Source organism: Mus musculus, chromosome 9 (assembly GCF_000001635.26).
Source record: "Mus musculus strain C57BL/6J chromosome 9, GRCm38.p6 C57BL/6J".
NCBI lineage: Eukaryota > Metazoa > Chordata > Mammalia > Rodentia > Muridae > Mus > Mus musculus.
The window spans coordinates 41,792,824-41,817,465 of NC_000075.6; the positions used below are offsets into that span (position 1 = coordinate 41,792,824).

At 40.3% G+C, this 24,642-nt stretch overlaps 2 long non-coding RNA genes across 3 annotated transcripts in view; one reads left to right on the top strand and one right to left on the bottom strand.

Annotated features, from left to right (window-relative positions):
• Positions 1–10,335: 10,335 nt before the first annotated feature.
• On the bottom strand, positions 10,336–12,860 carry LOC115486408. The gene is made up of 2 exons (XR_870663.1): positions 12,740–12,860; positions 10,336–11,153 (listed from the first exon to the last, which is right to left on the bottom strand). It is a non-coding gene; the product is annotated as an uncharacterized LOC115486408 (long non-coding RNA).
• The window catches only part of Gm35940, a 28,884-nt gene continuing 17,052 nt past the window's right edge, over positions 12,811–24,642 (top strand). Inside the window, exons 1-3 of one of the 2 annotated variants that reach the window (XR_870662.1) lie at positions 12,976–13,059; positions 21,127–21,260; positions 23,400–23,563. This is a non-coding gene — a long non-coding RNA (predicted gene, 35940). Of the gene's footprint in view, positions 13,060–21,126; positions 21,261–23,399; positions 23,564–24,642 lie in introns of both variants that reach the window. The other variant, XR_379298.3, reaches the window with a different exon arrangement.

The window sequence follows — 24,642 nt, forward strand, 5'->3', positions numbered from 1 at the left end:
CAATGAGGACCAGTGGGATTGCTGGGCATTTTCTCACCATGCCTAAAACTAACTTCTTAAGCCAGTCTTTGAGTGTTGTCTATGATGAAGGAAATTGCTAAATAGACCGTCTGGATTCTATAACAAATGCTCAGTGCCACCTGCCTTGACTGAATGAAATGACTCTCCCTTCTCTTCTCCTGAGTTATGATGTCGTCTCTGCCAGCTGTCCCTTTGCCGTCTCTGTAGTTTGGTGCTGTGTTCAGGGTACACAGTGGCATGTGATTGTCTTGGCTCATCACTCGGATGTAGCATTGCAACACCTATCACAGAGATTACAAACAAATACTTATTGGGTAGCTAAACTAATGAAGCATCAAGATGTAATTGACGAAGTTTCGTGGGAATGACAATCCTAGACTTTAAGATAAAAGTCCCATCTGACAAAAAAAAAATTGTAAGGTGTGAAATAAGAACAGATTAGCTATCTGGAGGCCAAGCAGCCAAAGGATAGTCAGAGTAGTCAGGGAGAAGATGCAGGTCCAGTGAGAAGCCTGGATGCAGTAGTCTCTGCATTAGCTCTGCAAAACAAAGATGCTGGAAGCTGTGGGTTGGGTGGGGCCGGAAGGCAAGCAATTTGCCACCTGCAATAAATCACCGGGGCTTTCCTCTCTACAGGCATTCAGGGATGCAACGTGGCTCAGTCATTTCTATAAAGCTCTTTTCAGCTCTCCACCTGAAGGACAATGATTTTCAAGTTTTACTTCTTTTATGTCTTTTAAGGGAAAGGCAGGCGGGAAGTATCAGTGAGTATGTAAACTGCAAGTGCCAAACACAAAACAAAAACAAAACCCGTGTAGGTGAAAATACAGTATCAGTCTGCAAACTGCCCCTTCCCGGTATCTAGAATAGAAAACAGGTAGGCATCAAACATTTCAAAAGCCAACTTCTCAGCACTACAATCACCCACAGAACAGCTCCTAAAACGACTCACGTGTTCCCAAGCCCCTAATTAATCAGAGCGAGTTGGAACCTCGGTGGCGTGGCAGACAGCTCTAACAAGCTTGCTTTAAAGTAGTTAAAGAAATGTGTTGATTGGAGCAAGTCAGGAGCAGGTACAGTAGAGACAACACATTCTCAAGTGACAGAGTCAGATCTGGAAGAGGGAAAAGTTGAGGTGTAAACTTGGGACCACCAGGAAATAGGTGCCTTTCTCTAGAATCACAGCCTCAAAACCATCCGGGCTCTTCTTCGGATAGAACAGATGCGAGGAATGCCTGCATTCGAATGCCTATGTGTTGGCTTCAGAGACTCTGGCAGGTGGACCAAGAGTGGAGGAGCAGCAGAAAGCAGCAGAGGAGGGGAGAGGAGAGTGCGGAATAGGGAACAGAGGTCACACAGCAGCCTTTAGAGATACACGGGGAGGTGAAGGAATCCATTCACTCCACACAGTGGGGAAGAGGGACAAAAGATGCTCAAGTTCACTCGCCGCCCTGACACCTTTGTGAAGAGCCAACACCTTTCATCTTGAAAGGAGTTCATAATTCTTTTGATAGCTTTCAGAGGAGAATGGGTAAAAAGTTAATCTCCCTTTGGTTCTCTTATCAGGAGTAAACAAGGTTCAACTTTGCAAGCTCTCTGTTAGCAGCCCAGAGAGACCCAGAGAGAGGGCAGCTCCTTAATGGGAGATATTCAATGAACACAAGGAGAGCCTGGATGGGGGTGGGGGAACACCTGCTCCCTGTTCCTACCAATGGGAAGCTGACTCCCCGCTAGCACCCCCATCAGCCTCAGCTCCAGAAACCTTCACATGCAGGTGCTGTGCCCCTTGGTAAATCTGTCCAAGCCCCTAGGACAACATTGAGCATCTACTTCCAGGGAACTAAGTTGGCTGGAAAGAGATGAATGGGAAGAAATGAATGGGAAAATGATGAATGGGAAGACAATGAATGGGTCTGGTCAGGTCAATGATTTTTCTACTATGCTTCCCTCTAGGTCCCCTTGGCTTACAGTGGGACCTTTATAGACTTCGGCATTCCATTCTGTGCATTCTTCCATTATATGGTAATGACTCCATCTTTGCCTCACACACTGGTTCCATATCAAGGTGCTGGCACTTCTACCATCATGCATCAACATCTGCATGGGTGGGCAGAATCTAAGCCTCTAGATGGACAGAAAGCATCTAGGACAGTCTGCATTGTACATTGGCAGGCTAGCTGGGGAGGTATTCCACTCAATGTTTGTTGATTAAAAAATTCAAATGTTTTAGTCAAATAAGTAACATCAATTTAAAATTTTCAATAAAAGTTTTTTTTAATGTTTAAAATTGTATACTGTAATTGTTACTTATTTCAGCATTTCCCCCCCCCCCTGTTTTTTCAAGACAGGTTTTCTTCGTGTAGTCCTGGCTGTCCTTGAATTGATTCTGTAGACTAGGTTGGCCTGGCACTTAGAGATCCACCTGCCTCTGCCTTCTAAGTACTGGAATTAAGGTGTGAGGTGATACCACCACCCAGCTCCTTCAATAAAACTTTTATGTTAAAAAAAATCTTAGCAGTAATTGGGAAACTTTCCCACAAATTATCAGGGGAGGGGCTATACTAGGAGTTGAGCCCAGGACTTCACACATGATAGGCTAGCACTCTGCCACTGAGCTACATCCTCACCCTGCCCCCATTAGTTCTTTTTGTACTATTTGTATTTGTATCTTTCTTTGGATAGACTATTGCCTTATAATATGTCAGGATTCTCTTACATTTTGATCAATAATATTTCCAAGGCAGCACAACCAGGGCTTTCTATTGCCCCAGATGGTGAAATACTCTTCTACTTCAACCAGGGGTGTTTATCAAGAGTGATCTCAGAACATTTGAAGTATCCTTTAGAGACCTATGTAGAAACCTTTTGTGAATATCAATTCAGAACAATAGTTGACTGCTCCATAGAGTCAGGAGACCTAGGAAGTGCAGGAGGGTTAAAAAATGCTGTCTGAAAGTGTAAAACTAATTGAACTAGGATTGATTTTCAACAACATGCATTTCTATTCAAATTAGGTCAATGAATATTTAGGAATGCAAAGGCAAAACACATCCTACAGGATAAAATGAAGGAAAGAAAACGAGGAAGATTCACTTCCCATCATCCTCCAGGGGTCCAGGCCCTCAGAGAAACACGTCATTTTTTAAGAAAAAACAGAACTGCTTCAGAATCCCTGATTAACCAGCAAAGAGACCAAACAAGAAAGTAATAATGACAGAAAATTTAGCATCCTAATAATGAGGGAGGGTCTTTGAGCTGAGCCTTAAAGGGCAAATAGAATTTGGACAGGAGATCTTTGAAACAGAGGACATTGTAGAAGGTCAGGGCACGATTGGAAAGTCAGACAGGTTTCTGAGTCATCTGATGATTTTTATAGGTACAGTTCCTCACCCTGTACTGGACCTCAACACCCATCCTGTGATCAAAGATGCCTTGACTATGGGTTTACTGCTTAATCCAAAATCTAGGTTGTATGTGTTCATATCCTACCCTCTCTCTCTGTTGTAGAACACAATTGACATCTCTGACTCAGTCTCCACAGACGAAAACAGTATCCACACCACCAGTTTATTCAGAGAATTAAGTTAGTTAATGCAAGTAAAACTCTGTGAATACAGGACATGTCTGTGACATGGTAAGTGTTAACTCGGTATTTGTTAAAGCAATGTCAACTATAAAGCTGTGCATTTCTTTTAATCAAAGATTATCTGAAGGGCCAAGGAGGTGGGGAGGAAAATTTCTCTTCTGTTACCTTAATACTCAATTCTGAAGTGAATTCATGGAAAGAGAAATGCCTGTGGTAGACCACCCTGTGTCATCTCCTCGGTGTCCTTCATCATCTCTGTTCTAGAAGATCACACTGGCATTGAGTGACCCCAGGGCTTCTCCTCATCCTGAGGTGATGGGTTTGGCTCTGCCCAAACTACAAACTATTCTGGTGATGCTCTGGAGCCTCAAAAAGCTTAACACTCCACAGCTCAGAATAGACCTTGCCCTCACTGTGGACTCCCCTTTGCTAATGGTTTCAAGTATTCCAGATTGCATTACTACCAGGAATCGATCGCTCAGCTCTATAAACACTGTCTATTTTGGTCATCTTTCCCCAACGCTCAGATATATTTATTTCCCAGAATACGTCAACTCTTAGACAAAATAAAGTCTGATTACAGAAACAGAATCAGTATGCTATCCCATTGTCGGGAAAGCTGGAAGACTTCCTAGAGAAGTATTTTTTTGTCGGTCAGAGCAAAGAGAATTCATTTCTCTTACATGGTGGGCCCAAAGTGTAGCAGACAGCACAGGCTTAAGAAATGCACTGAAACTATTCATGAGTCTTCTACAGCTTCGCAGAGCTGGTCTGCACGTCCAGGAGCCACTGACGGCAATAAAGCACTTGAAATGTAGCTGGAGTGACACAGAGAGTGAACTTCTCGTTTTAATTCCTTTAAATTTGGGATTTGAGATGTTTGTGAGGCAAGTGATCTACCCTTGGGTTTGATCCTCAGTTCCAAAAGCATGTATTCTAGGAACAGAATTGCATATAAAATTTTAATGTAAATTATTCTATTTTGGCTAACTGTCCTACAAGCCTGAAACGTTTAAAGTTTGGGAACATTTAGAAATATAAACCCACTTAGCCAACTACAGCTTTAGGTCATTTAAATATGTATTAAGTATTTCTCATGTGAATTTAGCACCTACATTGAAATGTATAGTAAAAATAAAATATATAGATTTTATAAACTCAGTGTGAGAAGACATATAATCTACTCTTAATATTTGATATTATAGTTTTATTATATTTAGTTAAATTAAAAACACTAAAATTACATGCCCTGACATTTTTTTTTAACTTAGTTTGACTCAAACAAATATACTTAGATGTTTTACCTTGTGTTTCTATTGGACAGTGATAAAAAGAGCAATTACACATATATCTCCTTTTTTACCACAACTCTATTAGTTGGTTATAATCTCAGATATAATCTACTTCTTTACCACAGTCCTATTAGTTGGTTATAATGCTAGGGTTACCCTATTTTAAAGATATCAAAATGTAAGTCTAAGCATTTATGAGGTCTCAAACCTTGGAATGAGAGCCAAGCATGAGTTTAAGGTTTCTGGAAAAGAGATGCCTTTTACAAATGGCAAAATGTAGCAATGAAATAATTTCTTCTACATATATGAGTCAGTTTATCTTTGACCATCCATTTTATACCCAGCTCTTCTTTCTTCAGTGATTTCCATGATGTTTTATGAATTTCTAATTTCACATATTAACCTTGATTGTAAACCTTGATTGTTTTTAAAATTCTAAAATTATTTTCAGAAATTTTAATAAATTTTAATTTCACTGAATAATTTCTAGGAAATCTGATGCCTTCTTTTGTCCTCTTTGGACTCTGAACACACATAGTACCATAGACACTGTCAAGCACATGAAGCACCAAAATTCTGCTAATCCTTAAATACTTCTTAGTTTTTGTGTTCCATTGAGTGGTGTTTTATGATGTGGTTTATTATTATTTATTACGTGCATGGAACATTATTATCACTTTAGAGAAATTGCTTATTCGTTCTATGCCTGAGTTTATAATAATTTCTGTATAGAAAACCTTATTCTCTTAATAAGAAGACTTTCATCTCTTTTCTTCCTGACCTGAAGCATCTAATATATTCTTTATTCCTTATTGTATTGTCCAGGGCTTTCATTACTTTCTTAACTTATAGCAAAGATAACAGTACCCTTGTTTTACTCTTGGCCTTAAAAAATAGTATCACAAACAAAGTTTATGCCTCATATATTTTAATATATGTTTTCATGTCAAGAACTTTCCTGTAATTCCTTCTTATTTTATACTATTTAGACATAAATCTGTTTTTATCTTCATTATATATCTTTTGTTAATCTACTGAGATAATCATGACTTTCCCTTATTTCATATAAAATCCTTAAACATTATTAGTAAATTTTAATACAGTTTTTATTTTACCTACCTTAAAGTTTTATTGGATTCTCTGCTTTTAGATTTATAAATATAATATATATAATCTTATTTCCTACTACCATTTTTAACAGGATTTTGAAATCAAAGTTATTATTTCCCTTAAAATATGATTTGGAAACTGAAGAAATCAAGTCTATTTCTGCAAAATTACCAAGAAATAAACTTAAGCAAAATTGTAAATATTACGTACAATCAAATTGTTAAGCATTAAAGAAGGAAAATGAAGACACAAAACTATGCAAAGAGACCACATTTCTTGGATTGGGAGAATCTATATTGTTAAAATGTCCACAGTACCCCTAAGTAACCTATCAATTTGGTGGGCTTTCTAACCAGACATGATAGTTTGGAGAAAATGGGTTCCCAGATGCTCAGAGGAAGTGACACTATTAGGTATGGCCTTGTTAAAGTTGTGACTTTGTTAGAGGAAGTACGCCACTTGGTCTTTGAGGTTCCAGAAGCTCACGCTAGGCCCAGTATATCACTTTTTCTTTCTGCTGTCTCCCATTATGATACAGAACTCTCAGCTCCTTCTCCAACACCATGTCTGCCTACATGCTGTTGTGCTTCCCACCCTGACAATAAAGGACTAAACTTCTGAAATGATAAGTCAGTTCTAATGAAATGGTTTTTTTAAATAAGAGTTTCAGTGGTCATGGTGTCTTTTCACAGCAATAGAAACCATAAGATACCACACATCAGGGACATTCTTCACAGAATTAAATTGAATCCTAACATTTGCACAATATAACAACAACCTGAATAGCCAAAGCCATAATAAGCAAAGACAGCAAAGCAGGAGGCATTACTCTATTTGACTTTAACATTTATATAATAAAGCTAGAGTCATCAAAAGAACCTGGTATGGAACTAAGACAGAAACATACATAATTGGAACAGAACAGGAAATTAGAAGTAAACCTATCACATAGATCCACCTGGTTTTCTGCAAAGACAACAAGGGCACATGTTGAAGAAAGAATAGCCTTTTTGTTTAAGTGGTATGAGAGAATTGTGTACTCATACAGAGAATAAGACTGGACACCTACCTCTCAGGGGTGAAACTTAAGACTTAAGGCTGCTTGGAGGAAATAGAGGAACAGCAACAGGGCATTAGAATGTGTGAAGGTTTTCTGGGCAAGATCCCTGAAGCATTAGAACCAGAAACAAAAATGGGAGAATGGGATTACATCCAGCTTAAAGTTTCCACACTGCCAGCAGTCACCAGCATGTAGAGGCAACTTCAGAATGAAGAAAAAACTTGCAAACCATTTACCTGACAATCAAGATCCAGAATATCTAAGGACTCCAATAATTCAGGGGAAAAATGCAAACTAACCCACTTAAAAGTGTAACTTTCTAAGCATATGCCAATGGCCAACAAGTATATATAAAGAAAGGCTCAATATTACTACTCATTGTGGAAATACAAATCAAACCACAGTAAAAAAAAAATAGCCATTATATAAGTGGCTTTTTAAAAACATGCATTGGTGTTTTGCCTGCATGTATGCCTTTGTGAGGGTCCCCTAGAACTGGAATTATAGACAGTTGTGAGCTGCCGAATGGGTGTTGGGAATTGAACTTGGGTCCTCTGGAATAGCAGCCAATGCTCTTAACCACTGAGCCATCTCTCCATCCCACTATTACTTAAAAACAAAAGCTAATAAGTATTAGTAAAGATGTGGAGGAAGAATATTTGCATACTTGAGGAAAACACAAATTACAAGAATTATGGTTAATAGCATGGACTCCCCACCCCACCCCCAAAAAATGAGTATATGATCTGTTAGTTCTACTCCTGACTAATGGCCCAAGGAAATGAAATCAGGATATGAGCAAGACAACGTCATACCTATGTTGTCTGAAACATTATTAACCATAAACAAGATGGAAATAAAGTGGGGCTTGGTGGCGCATGCCTTTAATCCCAACACTTGGGAGGCAGAAGAAGGCTGATTTCTGAGTTTGAGGCCAGCCTGGTCTACAGAGTGAGTTCCAGGACAGCCAGGGCTACACAGAGAAACCCTGTCTTGAAAAAAACAAAAGAAAAAAAAAGAAAGAAAGAAAGAAAGAAAGAAAGAAAGAAAGAAAGAAAGAAAGAAAGAAAGAAAGAAAGAAAGAAAGAAAGAAAGGAAGAAAGGAAGAAAGGAAGAAAGGAAGAAAGGAACAAAGGAAGAAAGAAAGAAAGAAAGAAAGAAAGAAAGAAAGAAAGAAAGAAAGAAAGAAAAAATGGAGAATGGTTGATTAATTGGTACTAAGTCACATTTAGATGAGTGTAAGTTCTTGTTTGCACAGTACGTACTATTATTGCACAGTAGGGTGACTAGGAGAAATAATTTTGAATTATCATGATGAAATAACAAACCTATGTATATTTCAAACATGCATGGCTTCTAATTAGCATTGCTACATTATATATGATTTTTAAAGTAAACATTTAAAAATATGATTTTCAAACCTATCTGTTCTTGTGCATTGTTATATACAAAAATTATCTCTTCCTTGAACTCATTTGGAAACTACTTCAGCCTAAGGCTTATGGGTTGGGGAGGTAGGAAACTCCTTCATCTACAGCAAATCATCTAACATCTGCACGTTGAAGTCGTGGAGGGAGAGGAAGAAGAAAGAAGGGCTAAAATGTGAAGAAACATGGCTGAAAAGTCTCATATTTAGCAAACTACACAAACCTGTGACTCAATAAGTTGCATGAACGCCAAACAAAATAAATACAAAGCACTCTTGTCAAGACATATCGTAATCAATCATCTGAAACCTAAACACAAAGAAAAATCTGGGGATTAGAGAGAGACTGTGCATTACTAGCAAGAGAAAAACAATTTAAACAACAGCAAATTTCTCCTACAAAATCCTGGAAGCCACAAGGAAACACAAGCTCAGAGAGAAGAGCTGGCATTCAAGAACCCCAGTAAAATACCCTGCAGGAAGAAAAAGGAAAGACCGCCTTAGGTGAATGAAAGCAAGGGGAATCTGTGGTCAGTAGCATCACTGAGAGACCAGCTGATGAAGTTCTTCTTATAAGAGTGGAGGGAAATTTCAGAATCTGGAATGAAGGAGGAGCGCCCTGGGTGGTAACACATAGGTGTTAGACTGTCCCCACCACTGGACTGTACAGTATCATTTTATATATAAAAACAAAATAATAACCTTTTCACAAAGTTACCAATGTACTAGTTAAGCTGACTGTACTGTAAGAGGGAGATGGGAATGGAAGCTGAGGATTTAGGCAATCACAATTTGAGGTAGACTATTTGAAGTGGAAAAATGCTGATAGCAATTAATTGAGGGAAAAGCAACAGTGGATGCCTATTGTAATCCCTAGAGTAGACATCACAAACTATGAAAAATGTGTATAAAAATAAATAGAAACTCATTTCTAAAAATGGGTTGAATACATGAAAATGGGGAAATGGAAGAATGAACAGGAAAGCATAGGGCATAAACGAAAATAATATTAAACCAAAAATGTCAAAAGAGTCAATCCTAATAGGTGTGTAAATTTAGAAGTAAATCGTATAGCTCTGGGGATGCTGCTCAGTGGTAGAGCACTTGCCTAGCAAGTCCAAGGACTTGACTTCCATTCCCAGCACCAAATGCATGTAGATTTATACAGATACCAACCAAAAGCTAAAATAGCAAAATAGGTTAGAAGAAAGAAAACATCCTCAATCCAAGGGCATGCTCGTCACCACAAAAACCAAAACCAACAACAACAACAGAACCAAAAAAACAAAAAAGCAAAAAACTAAAAACCCAACACCCAAAACCAAAACCAAATAACAACAACAGCAAAACAAAACAAAACACCAAAAAAACCTAAAAACCCAACACCTTTAAACATAATTATATTAGGAGATTAAAAAAATAATGACAGGGCCTGGGAAGTGACACTTGAGCAAGCATAAGGACCAGGGTCGGGATCTCCAAGTCCCGGTGCTAGGTAAGCATCGAAATCTACCATCATAATTCCAGCCTCCTCAAAGACGATCCAGAGCAAGCTTACTAACAAGACTAGCCAGGCAAGCTCTGGGTTGGAGTGAGAGACATCTTACTGATTAAGGTAGAAGACCAATGGAAGACTGTCCCCATATCAATCCCAGACCTCCATACACATCCACATGCATATACACCCACCACCCCATAGTCATACACTCATGTAAACATGCATTCACATACACTCACCACACACACACACACACACACACACACACACACATGCACATGCACAGGCGCGCGTGCATGAAAAAAGAAAAGAAAATTAAGTAAAATATCAAGCAAACGCTAATCAAAAGAAGGCTAAAATAGCTTTATTAGTATCAATCAAGATAGAATTCAAATCAAAGAAAATTGCTAGATTCAATGAAGGACATTATACATTCATAAAATGACCAATTCCTAATGGTGATAAAGCAAGCTTAAACGTGGCTGCATTGCAAAAACAGACCTGCCTGCAGATTATAGTGGCTGTGCTTTTAATTAGTCAAGAAGCAATAAAGTCCTCAGTGTCCACAATGCTACAAAAACAAAAACTAACTCAAAATCAATCACACATAAGTATGAAAACTTAGAGGACCGTTTTCAAACGCTGGAAGTTGGGCATGGTGCCTCCCTTCTGTAATCACAGTACCTGAGAAGCTAAGAAGGATTGCCTTACATCTCAGGCCAGCCTGAACTAATCAGTGAGATAGCCTGGGCTACAGCAGGAGATGTTGTCCCAGGAAACAAACAAATGCACACAGTTCGTTCTTTGTTTTAGATGTTATAAAGTTATGATATTACAATAGTTACATAGGATGAATATAATCTTATTTTAAGATGAGAAAAACTGAAGTTCAAAGAACTGATTTTCCTGAGTCCTAGAGCTGGTGAATATTACAAACGAGATTCGACTGAGGACTTCCTGGGGCAGACACAATGGCTTTTTCTTTCTTACGATGATGACTTCTTCTATAGACTTCATTTCCCAGCTTCCTTTGTAACTGCACCTGGCCACGTGACAAGTTGTTATCCAATGAAGCGTTAGCATTTTACTGCAGACTTGGTCTTACTGGGATGCATTATGTCTCCCTCCTGCTTGCTGTTGACTAGGTGAGTCTTCTGCGACTAGAACAAAAGCATGGATCTCAGATCATTAAGCAGAAGCCAGAAGTTCCAGAAAGACATTAAAATAACACCGACTTGTATTGACTTATGAAGCTATCACTTTTTTTTTGAATGAATCATTTTGAGTCACTCTGCTGACTCCAAATGCATGTGGACTTCAAAGCTTCTTTTTTATTTATTTATTTTTTTTTACTATTATTTGTGTGATCTCTTAAGCACCATGATGTTGCACTTTGTGTGGTACACACACACTACAGCATACAGCATACCTTTTCAACTGTGTTCAAGCAATTCAGATTCATAACTCTCCTCAAGCCATGCAGTGTCTACTATACAGTGGAAATCCACCAGAATTATAAATGCATTAACTCACAAATGTGAGAATCGATATTTCAAATAATCTAGGAGACCAATGTGCACCCCGCACTGGCCTCCAGGTGCTACCCATCACTCGTGTCAGCACACCGGTGTCAGCTTTGAAGAATTGCATATTGACTTAGTATTGACCCCGGAAAAACAGAGCAGAGAGCGGAAGTTGCCTCAGAAAAAAAGAAAAAAAAAAACAAACTGCCAGGTTTGCTTCTGTTAGCCCAGCTCTGAAAGCGTCTAAAAGAGGGACATTTTAGCGTCTAAAAAGTGTCTATGTTCTCCTGCCTTGCCAGAAGTCCTGACATGAACCTTCAAGACATTACCCAAATCACACAAAAGCTCACTAACTCTCCTTCCAGCATTTACACACAAAACAGAAGAGGCTTCAGCCACCTAATCACTCACAGAGAAGCAAATTCCCCTCACTGTCTATGCGCCTGTGTAAAAAGGGGGTTGGGGTGGAGGGTGGCGTCAAATAAGCCTGTCCCAGTCCATCCAGCAAAAAGGCCACTGAGAAAAGCAAGCCTTGGCTTTTGGAGCCCACAGTGAGGCAGTTAGGGAAACGGCTCTGTGTGGAGGAGGAAGAGGAGACTGAGTTCTGGGATACAGGGTTGAAGGTCACGGCAGTCCTTTGGAAATTCCTATGGCATGTGAGCTCTTCAAAACCTCAGCTAATAGAATGTTTCTTTTTCAAAAGAAGGCAGATGTAGATAGGCACCCACATCTGGAAAGAAAAGGCACAAGGCTGTGCCAGGCACAGAATTAAGCTGGTATTTGTGTTTGTATCATGGCAATTGGCTTTGGCTTCTCGTTTTGCATAATCTCCTCTATGGAGAGGAGAGTAATTTCCCTTCAGTTCATAGCCTGATGCCTGCAGAGGACAGAGAGGAAGTCTCTGCATTTTATGAAAGAGAAAATCACCAGCGTCCCTTTTGTTCCCTTCGGCGGGATTTGGACGGATTACGTATACTTAAAAGGGAAGGCAGCTTTTAACCTTAAAAAAAAAAGTGGGAGAGGGAGAAAGAAAAGAAAAAGGTTGGGGTGGGGGGAGGGAGAAAGAAAACTCGCTGCATTAACACAGTGCATTGGCATGTTACTAAATCTAAGGCATTTTGAAGGATAATTTCTCAGACTTTATCCAAAACATGAAACAAATTCTTCAAGCATAAACTGCCAAGCTCATCGACTTGTTCAGATCCCCATAATGTGGGTCTCACCAAACTGCGCTCTGTGATTGGCTGTTTAACACTTCCAGGCTGGTGGAGGTGGTGGGCAAGGGATGTGCCGAGGGAGCTGCTCGACGAGCCTGGTGTGTTGGCCTCTCTCAGAAGATCAGACTTCTGGAATCGATTTGGGCCCAGAATTGCATTACCGAAGGAATGCGGACTATGTGCAAGCCTTGACGGCTTGTGAACCACACTTCCTGAAGCTGGCCACAAGCCAGCACCGAGACCATCAGCATCTTAAAAATGAATTCTTTATGAGACAAAGAACAAGCCACCCAATTTCTGAAATCACTGAAGTGGAAAGCTTGTCTGTAAGTAACCTAAAACTGGTCAACACTTAGACTCCTTTGTATTTTGAGTATATGGGAGGGATCAAATGTCACTCCCAAAATGCCTTTTCCTTTCCACAGGCAGGCATTGTGAGGCCCCGGGTAGCCTGGGATTATTATCTGACTGAAACTAAATTGCTCTGGTTAGACATCTGTTATTCTGTCGAAAATATTGCCAAATGACTGCACCAAAATCAGGCAAATAGGATGAAGTGTGTTAAGGAAGGGTAAGGGTCCTGTCTCTCCCAGTCTGGACATGATGAGGCGACTCTCCAGGAAGGATTTCCGAAACTCCACACAACGTGATTGCTGGAAGGGGTGTCTTACAGGCTCCTATAGGAACAGTAAGCTGTGCAGCCATGATTAGAAACAAAAGAGAGCATTCCAGCACAGACAAGAGATAGGATGCTGCTCAGAAGCCAAAGCCAGTAATGGTAGCTGTGGGTGTACATGGCACCACCACAGAAATGCCAGCTCAAGAGGATCGTGAGACCAGGCAGGACACAAGGAAAGTCATGAGGGGTTTAAGGCTGCATTCCTCTTATGGTTATGTATAGTTGATGCTCTGTGAGGCAACGAGTCGAGTCGTTTCTACCTGATATCCTTCAGGCTACATCATTTCTTTTGTCTCAGGTTTGAGTCCTTTCCTTCAAAGTCAAAGTTACAACACCCTAGAACTAACACGTGCTTTTGGCTCACAAAGGTCAATTCTGGCTCTCAAATTCAACCACCTCATAGAGTTCACCAGGCTAAATAGTTTGCCTTTCTTTGCAAAGAGAGAACTAAGTCTTCTGAAGTAAGAGATGCATAGAGACTTGTGGGTCCGATTCTGTCCTAAGTAACTCAACACGGATTGTCCAGCATTCTGCAGACAAGCCCAAGGCCTTCATTCTTCCTTCCTCATACCACGGGACCTTATAGCAGAGTTTCTTGAACACTTCCTACTCACTAGCCTCCTCCACTGGATGAAACATTTACATAACCCTAAGTATGTAAGTGTATAAGATAGATCTACAGATCAAATATATTTACTGATAAATCATAAAGAAAATTGTTTTAAAACAATTCTTTGTTATCCACATAATTGTAGCATTATTAAAGATGGAAGAAAACTGATGATATAAATGTGTCTCTTTATTTTTATATAAACAGTTAAATCATGCTCGAATAGTTGATACTATGGGATGTTCAGCATCTTCAATGTTTTTCAGAGTTGATCTATATTTTGACTTTATGATTATCAATGCTGAAAATCTGCTTCACAAAAACATATAGACTAAAGCAGAAATAAATTTAGGAGTATTTCAGAAACTGCTGGCAAATATCCAAATCCCAAGCCAAAATCCATTGGGTAACTTTTTATGAGACTGAAGGCAGCAACTCAAAAACCAAACATTCACACAGTACAATCCAGGGATACACAAACTTGATACAAACATGGTGAGAAACAATGCTCAAGAAACATTAAAAATCTTTATTTGCATGAATTAATTCATCATGTTTCCATAAGATCAGAAAATGTTGCTTGAGTATCAAAAACTCTGCAGTGCATAGCATGCAATAGCCTCAAATATGGAAGAGGTACTGCAGGCAGCCGTCGCTGGTGCTCGGTGGTGTGACACCCTGTGCAAGTATGACATTGTGTGCAAAGTGAATACGTTGTGTGTTTAGGACCAAGTCTGCAGTGAAGTCATGTGATACAGTACAGGCAAACTCTGCAAGAAACACCTCAGGTTCACCATAGGGTTGGTTTTAAATTAATTTTGATGGTTATGTGCTTGAGAGCCGTACATCACTGCTAAAATTTTCTGATCCCCACATTCAGCTACACCCATGTTTTAAGAAGCTAAAGGCCTGATGTGGTGGTTTGAAGAGACGGGTTTGAAGATCTTATATTTGAACGTGTAGACATCAAGGAGTGGCACTATTTGAAAGGATTAGGAGGTGTGGCCTAATTGAAGGAAGTGTGTCACTGGAGATGGGCCTAGTTGCTCTGTCTTCCTGCTGCCTGTGGATCCACACGTGAAGTTCATAGCTTCATTTCCAGCACCATGAATACCTGTGTGCTGTCATGCTTCTACCATGATAATGGATGAAACCTCTGAACTGTAATTTCAGTTAAGTGTGTGTGTGTGTGTGTGCATGTGTGTATACATGTGCATATATGAATGCCCATGGCCATCCTGTCTTTTCACAGCAATAGAGCACTAAGAAAGAAGACCATAATATTGAGGTTTTACCTTCAATGTAATTTTTCATGCCTACTTCTCACTGAATCACTATAAAGAAGCCAAAGAAAAATCTTCCTGAGCAGTGCCTGCCTTAATTTTCTTACTGTAAGAATCACACACCTACTCAGCCCATCTGTCATTATAGCAATGTTAAAAAGTGACATTCTTAAGGTGTAACAATGAAGATTTAAGTGAGGCCCATGTTTCCAAGTGAAGCCCTAATGTTTGATTCAGATCCAGTGATTTGAATCAAAATATTTCCATGGGAACCTGCAGCCAGCCTGAAATACTTACTCCCAAATTGAATAAATCTTTTTTTTAATAAGTTCTGGGTTTTGTTTGTTTATTTTTTATTTGCTCTCTAAACCAATACAATGAACTGAAAGACAGTTTTAAAAACAATACTGACACATGCAGATAAAAGCTGTCCTTTCTAAACAGTATTTAAACAATAAAATTAAATTTCTTTGAGCATCAATTCCCTGAGCTGTAGACAGTGTCTAGTACAATGGAGAACAAATGGATGAGTGAATGAATGAAAAAAAAACTTTGTTTAAATGAAAGATTTATAAGATCTGAAGAGAAAGCAGACTATGAAAGACTTTCAAAACTTGTGTTCAGTGGCCAGTGATGAACTGATCAATAAGAAAGAGCCAGAAATGGTAACACATGAAGCTGGGAAACTCACAAAGTCTATCTTAAGATAGCATTAAGAAGAATACTGAAGGAAGAAGTCAGCCTATTGGGTCAGAAGATCAGGGTCACCAGAATTGTTATCATAGACTACCACAAACTGATTCAACTAATTTTCCGCTGAGCAATGCATTCCAGGGCTTTTGAAAGTCCCCACACTTCACAGCATGCTTCCCCAGCAGGAAGGGCCCCTTAAACATAATTTGATTCAGTCCATGTGTTTAGAAGAAAAAGGCAAAGACCCAAAGCAGTGGTGTAGCATGCCCGAGGTCACACAGTTATGTAGCCACCCACTCAATGTTCCTTCCAGGGCACCATGGTACCATGCTAAGAGTTCGTGGAAGGGATGGAAAGCCAGGATAGTGAAAAGCAGGATTCTAGACACAGAAGAGCTACTTAAGAAAGGATGGGCTCTAAGGATTCAGAGTGAGTGGGGAAAAACAGGAAAGAATGTAAAACATTGATGTAAAGGAGCCTCAAGACTCCCCGCAGAGCAAGAGGGACACAAGAACTTGGTTGATAAACATATGGAGAAGGAACATGGCTATAAATCCAGTTGGGACACTTCCTTTTCAAAGGATCTGTCCCAAACACAGCAATGTCACAGGAATGCAGGCTGCTTTGCTGTTGGCTGGAAGAAAGAGAAAGTGGCTTGAGCCACGCCTCATAGCAAGCATTTCCGAGTGAGATTCCATCATCCCAAGCGGTGCCAGAACCACCAAACCACCAAGGACCATGGGGAAATGACTGGCTACTCTGATCCAAGCAGAACCAAAGGATTGAGATGTTCCAGGAGTTGCTTTTAAAGAAAGTTTTCCCCTGCCCTACTGAGAAGAGAAAACCCATGAAGAAGGGAGAAATGGAGCTGTGTTACAATTCATCAGTAAAGCAGGAGAGCGAGAAAGGCAGGAACAAGGCGGCTTATATACTTTCCATAGCATGAAAACCTGTGGGCCTGGAAGGGAATGCAATGAGAACTTTTGACATAGACAGCCAAGATTTGGCTGCTGGACTGTTGGAATAGCTGCAGACACAGGGAAGAGTGAAACATGCAGCCTCCTAAGGGCTGGCATAAGAACATAGCCCGGACAAGAAGACAGGCAGCCAAAAGCCTAATTGCCTTAAAGTTCAGGTCGAGCCTGGAGACCCAGTGCTAGAACTTTGCCCAAATGAGGGAAATGGGGCTTCTGTCTAATGAACTCAATCAGGCAGATGGACCCTCTCACTTTCTACACTGTGTTCAGACTGTCGGAGATCAAGATAAACCACGGTCGCTCTGAAACAGTCCTTTCTCCTTTGCTCTGCCTGTCAATGGCCTCATAACCTTCAGACCTTTTTGAATGTTCTGTAGGAGCAAGCCGAGAATGATTGGACAACCAGTTGTTTTGTTCTGTTTTGTTTTTTGTTTTTAATGCATGTAGTGACTTCTTGAGGATTCTAATTAGGAGATGATAAACATGTAGGACCTTAGATCAAGTGTGTGAAGCATCAAGCCGCCTTCCATCACTACACTCTGCACACACACAAAGCAACAACTAAGGTGTTGAAAGAGACAATTGTGCCACACTGGCATGACTTTTATGTACATAAACTGACTATACCCTTAATTTCACCATTATATGGAAGGGGAAACTTAGAGATTAGAAGATTTAAATTCTTCCTTGGGTTATATAGTCATGCCAATCCGGTTTATCAACGTTGAACCACTTTACTATTTGCCATGTCTCCCTCAGCCTTTTAAGGCAATAAATGCTACACTTTAAATATATATTTATGTATATACACACACACACATATATATGTATATATGTGTGTATATATATATGTGTGTATATATAATCTACATTATAGTTATATATTGATGAAGTGGAACAAATACCTGGGATGAAGTAACAGTCTGGAAAACCAGATTCTCATCAGAACTGGGGCACTTAATGCTGGGGATGGACAGTATTTAAAATCTCTCGCCCTGCTTGTCTGCTTCCACATAAAGCCATAATGCTTCACCTCAGAGATGCATTCCATCTCCCACAGATTGATTCGGACAGAGCCAGTGTCATTAATTAATTAAGAGAACGCATTTTTCTGACCATCACACTCTACTGACAGGATAATTCTTTCATCTTCATGTGGAGGGACCAGTAAGACAGCAAGCACTTCTGTGTCTAAGTCTCAGGGTCCCGCACCTGCGACCTTTGCCTCTATGATGTCACTTTCCATCGTTCAGGACCTCCGTGTCTCTCCTCCCAACTCTTTGATAACATTTCTCAGAATCACTTTATAACCAGAGCACAATTAAAGAAGCGGATCTTGTGGCAACGATGATCAGTTCTGTATGCCCACACCTAAAAGTTCTCTTTAAGGTGCAAAAGATTGGTTGAGTGCTTTCTAGTGCAACTCTGTGATCTCCTTAATAAATCATATAGATCTATTAATGTTGGTTGAGCCTTTGGATATGATTAAGAAGAAAGTGGGCTACTTTATACAGTTGGTTATGAGAGAGCAAGAGCGAGAATGTCTCCTTGATGAGTAACGCTGGTCTTGATGGTCTGTTTATTAAAATGCTCCTTTCTACTTTACCTGTCTTCAGCAAGTATAAGCTTCTAACCCTTGGGATGGAACAGGACTGGCAGAGAGTTAGCCTGCCAGCATTACTTTCATTCTCTCTGGTACTATCAGGTAGTTCCTTGGCAGATTAAAAAAAAAAGTAATCAATTTCAAATTCCTTCATTATAAAATACCTGGTGCATGGTAGTTTTCATTAACCACCAACTTGACAGAATCTAGAAATACCTGGGAGATGAGCTTTTGGCTATGACTGTGTGGGATGGCCTTGATTGTATTCATGGAGGTGGGGAGATTTGCCTACTGAGGGCAGCATCATTCCCTAGGCTGGAATCCTGAACTGAATAGGAGAAAGTGAACTGAGTTCTGCATACATGGACCTCTACTTTGCCATTGTGGATGTGATGTGACCAGATGCTTCAAGCTCTTTCTGCCTTAAAATATCCACCATAATGGACTATACCTTATGAGACAAAATAAATTCCTCCTCCTATAAGTCAGGGTGCAACAGAAAAAGAAACTATATGGCTTTTTATTGTGCATCATGGTTCACAGGTTAGATGGCCTGACCTTGTTGTTGGCTTAAGACTGATAAGAGCATCCTGTTTGATGTAAACAGTAGCATTGTCTTCATACAGAATCAAAAAGCTTTCCGAACCAGGTTAAATAATTTCACAGAAGGTCAAAAATGTCAAAACTTGCTCCAAATCTTGAAGATACCAGGTAGTGTCCCCAACAGGTATTGAGTATGGGGGGGAAAAAGGAAATCAGAAATGTTAGAAATAGCATCTAAAATTACATCTGAGCCTTAATATCAACTGCTGACACCTAAGAGGGGTTTATTCACTTTAATAAATGGCTCCTGTTAAATACTTATTTTATATTTTTATAATGTTTCTTACTTTGTGATATAAAGCTGAAAATGTTATGTGCTCAAGGTCATGTGTGCTGTAAGTGGTGAAAAACCACACAATTCTATCTCAGAGCTGCTGAGTTCTTCCTCACAACCAACACCCCGACCCCCAACAGATCTGGACAGACTCTAGCCAGAAGCCAGCTCGCACCAAATGGTGACACTGTTGGGATCCATAACTAGAAACAGTTAAGAAGTGTAAGGAAATTCTGCCAGCCATGTGTGTAACAGATACCCCAGCCATCAGAGGAAGGCAGGTACTCCATTGGTCATGGCGTCTCCATGACTGCCATCCATCAACAGGCAGGTACTCCTCAGCTTCTGCGCAGCACCGTGTCAGCCCCAGCAGCCTCTGGGAGCCAACTCACTGTTCGAATCTTTGTACTCATAGTCAGCCAGGGTCTGAAATAAATGTGCTGCTAAAGTTTCCTTTCCCTTTTACATCAGCTGATCTGCTGGCTCCTACCGCATCACCCAGCAGTGAGGAACACAAGGCATTTGGGCAAAGAAAAGAGAAGCAGCCCCCACATGTCACTCATCCACAAGAGATGAGTCATCAACAGCAAAGATTTAGTGTTCTGTGTACCCTCATCATGTTCCCCCCCCCCCTGCTTGCATCCCCTTTGCTCACACATTCCTAGCCATACTAGCACATGGGTTTGGCTTTGCCCCTCTTTACAAAGACACTTCAGCCTGCATTTGAAAGGATAAAGGATATACTTGATACAATAGGACACGACTGGGGAGAAAAGTTTCTTATTTTCATATGTGAGAAATATTAGAGCTAAAGGCCCAGTGATGACCTCTCCCAATCCTTTGGCCTTGCAAGTCTGGGGCCTGAGACAGGAAACTGACCCAACTTGCTAAAGAGCAGGTCTCACAAAGTTTGTAAAGGTCCAAAAAAGATGCGTGCTCCCCGTGACCTATACAGTGACCGTTTCCCAAGTGCCCCATCACTTATTTGGGAGCAGTGACTTCTGCTTCCCTAGAATTTCTCAGATTCTGACATGGTGACACTGATATACCCACATGTAAATGAGTCTTTGAAAACATGGGAGAAAACAGCCTGCGCTCACACCTACGTTTGTTTATTCTCCAATGGGGTTATTGGCATGGCATTCCTTTAAAGGAAACACAGGCCAGACCCTCCAGACTCTCTGGATAATCTGAAACCCCCAAATTATGTGTAACTTAAAAAAAAAAGCTGTTTTACTCAGCAGTGCCAATGGTGGAGGGAGCAAAAATCAATCCAAAATCACCATCAACAAAACATCAAAACTGGCTTTGTTTGCTAGCTAAGACTTGAGACTAAATACAAACAAAAGAAGCAACCAATAAATACACCAGAGAATTAGGATGGAGATGTTTAGTATCCCCCAGAGTTATGTCTCAAAGGACTGGCTAAACTCAAATGTGTGCCCCATTCAGCCTGGTCAATATGAGAAAAAGGAATAAGTAAAAGAATTTGTTTGCTGGTGTTTCTAGAGAGAGAGCTATTTCTGGCCTCATCTTAAGAAACATCCTTGTTCAGTACCTGAGAATTATTTTGTCTGGTTTGAGGATGTCAGCACAGTGGGGAAGCTGATCTCATTCCACAACAAACATGTGTTGAGTCTAAGAGCTACCATCTCCCTGGTATTGACACAGCAGGACCAGAGAGACGTACAGAGAAAGCAATATGATGCTTCCTCCTAAGAACCGGAGAGAAATACAGCCAAATCCCAGAAGATAGCATCCAGGAACTAAAGAAGCTACGCTGGGCAGAGGTCTTTATTGGCCAGGTATGTTCAAGAGACTATCTATGAACAGAACAAGAATCGTGGCTAAAGACAAGACTGCAATGCTGCTGATCATGGGAGAGAGCTTCTCTTTCTTTCCCCCTTCCGAAAGTCAGAATATCTGAAAGAATCCAGAAGGTATCTGAGAGCCAAACCACACTCCATCTACCTTCACTCCCAATTGTAAAGCACAATACTGGTGGAGAGAAAGGAGGCATTTGCAAGATAACATGGGATAGATGTTTTCATAGAAAAGCCTTGGATCTCAGGCCATATTGGGCAAATTAAGCAACTAAGTGAGCTAAGCAGACCTTCTACAACCAAGCCAGGCTATCAGAGAGAGCCATCACCAGGGATGAAAGTGACAAGTGAGTTTGACATGGCACAAGGCACAATAGGTGGTGATAGGGAAAATGCCAATCTGTTCAACTTAGTGTCTCCAAAAGATGTAGTTCACTAATGACTGAGCTTCGTAAGTAACACACACAACACATACACACACACACACACACACACACACACACACACAAACACACACTCACACACACCAGACAGAAACAGAGAAAGGAAGAGAAGGAAAGGAGAGAAATTTTAAATTTCCCATGGTTTCTCTCTATCTAACCTATCTAATTTATAAACCAAAACTGCCTAAAGAAACAAGTGGGTCTATAAAACTCCTGCCTTGATCTAATCATAACCTTAACCCTGACTAATCTCCTGAAACTTCTCCTGCTTCCAATCATGTGGGTTTGTACCTTTAACTCATCTTTCCAGTTACAACCCTATGCAGTCATTAGAACCAACACTTGGTGCAAATGTCCCTGGATACGACCTTTTGATTCTCTCTTCAGATGTGATTCATAGAGACCTTCCAGTACCAGAGCCTTCAATCATTCTGGGTCAACATCTCACTGATTGGTCTTGACACCTGGGCTCATAGGCATCTGCACCTCCCAGGCTGACAAAGGTCCTATTAATTTTGATCTAGACCTTGTCTGAGGTCAGCATCAGAGCATAAAGACGAATGTTTTACCAGGGAGAGAGTTGTTGCTTTTGCCCTTAGATCTTAAGTTACTGAGCTTGATGTTCTGTCCAGCCCGTGCCTAAATATTCCTGTACCTAAGGAGTCATGGGCCAGGAGTTAATCAGATGGTGCTGGCCTCATTAGCAGCAATTATTATGGAAGACTGATAGCTAACCCGAGATATGTTGTCATAGGAACTCTCCGTTTTATTGTTCATCAATGGTCACTAAAGGTGAAGAAGGTCTGTCAATGAAGACTTTCAAAAAGTAATATTAATTTTAATTTTAACTGAACACAAATAGAGAGGAACTTTACCAATCTTATAATAATAAGTTCAAATTTCCTTCTTTTAGTTTGAATCTTCCAACCCGAGTTTTGCCTGGGCTTTACTTCCTAAATAATGTAGTTCTAAGCATTGTGCACAGTCTCCAGTCTTTGTTCCTCAAAGTGAATCTAAACCTTAACATCATTTATTAGAAAAGAGAAGTTCAGCCTTCCAGCGCTTTAGAACTTTTTAATAAAAACTGTTAGACTCTATTATGAAATCAATAGCAGCTTCTAAAGACAAACTTGGAAAAATCATGTTCTCTTTGGTAGTTCCTTCCAAAGGGCTTCAGCTTGCTTCCAAAGGAACAGAAAAATACATATGCACAGTCCACTGCTTTATGTGAAGTCCATTTAAAATATACATTATTGGATCCAGGTACAGTGGGAACCAAATAGTTTGGGAATCAACTCAAATGATTTTTTTGATAAGCAAACAGTTCCTTTTTTTAGGAGCAGTCTGGTATAGGCTGGCCAGAAAAGGCTCTAATAGTTTGAGTCCTAGCTGTGCTGAGGACATTAGTCAGCATGTGTCATAGGGAAATTAAGAGTTTCCATTCATCCATCACATCAGCTAGGTATGCTTAGGCCACACATCTCCTGCTCTGCACAATGATGGCCCTACTAGAGACTGAATGTCAAATGTCCAGCACAGACTCATGTGTTTGAACACTTGCTCTCTGACTTTTGGCACAATTTGGGGACTTTGTAGACTCTTGAGGAGGTGAATCCTTGTTGAGGGAGCTGAGTCACTAAGGGCCAAGCCCACTTCCTGCTCACTGTCTCCTCCGCAGCCAAAACCACGCAACACTACTCATGGGATGGACTGGCAGGTTCACTTCCTGTCATCAGGCTTTCCCTGGTGCCATGGTGGACTATAGCTCCTCAGACTGTGAGCCAAGACAAACGCTTCTTCCCACAAGTTGCTTCTCGTCAGGTATTTTGTCACAGGAGTGAGGTAAGGAGTACAACACCCAGTGATAATTCCTTAACATGTCACACAATTTGCAGCTCGCTCTCACATGCTGCTGGCACATACATGCACAGCTCTCTGTCAATGCTTTCTTTAAAATGGTTTTGTTCATTTCCTTCTTTGTTGCTCTTATTGGTCTTTTTAAAAAAAATTCTATTGGGGTGTCATTGACATGGACTGCATATGTGTAAAGCTTATAATTGACGATTTTTGGTATATGTGTAGAACCCTGAAATCAATAACATAACCAAAACAATGAGCACATTGGTCACCACTGAAGTGATCTTCCTAACCTCTATATTGCTTTCGCAAGCTTCTCCTACCTTGATGGGAAACCACTGATATGCTAGTCATGGTATCAGAACTGCATAGACTTTTATACAGATGAAATTACATAGAGTCGTCTACAATATTTTTCTTTTTTCTTTTATTCATTCATGTCATTTGCTAATCTCTATATACTGTATATATATATATATATATACAGTATATATATATATATATATATACCACGAAGGGTCTTCTTTTCATGGACCCTTGCTTTCCTGTTTTTTGAGCAATTGTTTCTCTAAGTGAAGTTTCTTGGCATATTTCTACAGGTGTCTGTATAGAGAAATGCGTCATTTCTAAAATGTACATGTCCTAATTAGCTTTAACTGTCAACTTGACACAGCCCAGTCACCTGAGAAGGGAGTCGCAATTAAGTGATTGCTTAACCCAGAGCTCTGTGGGCAGGGCTTGGGGGATAATCATGATTGTTAATTAATGTTTGAGGACCCAGCCCTTGGGAAGCCACACCATCCCCTGGGCAAGTGGTCTTGGGCTACACGAGAAAGTTATCTAAGCACAAGCTTCCCAGGACCCAGGAAACTGCATTCATCCATGGTTTCTGCGTCATGGTCTTGTTTGATTTCCCTAAGTGCCCTCAATAATGGATCTTAAGCTGGACGCTGAAACAAACCCTTTCTTCCCCTGAGTTTCACTGGGCATGATGTTTGTCCCAGGAACAGAAAGGAAACTAGAACTCAGAATTAAACCATAAACCACCGGAGTCGGGAACTGTT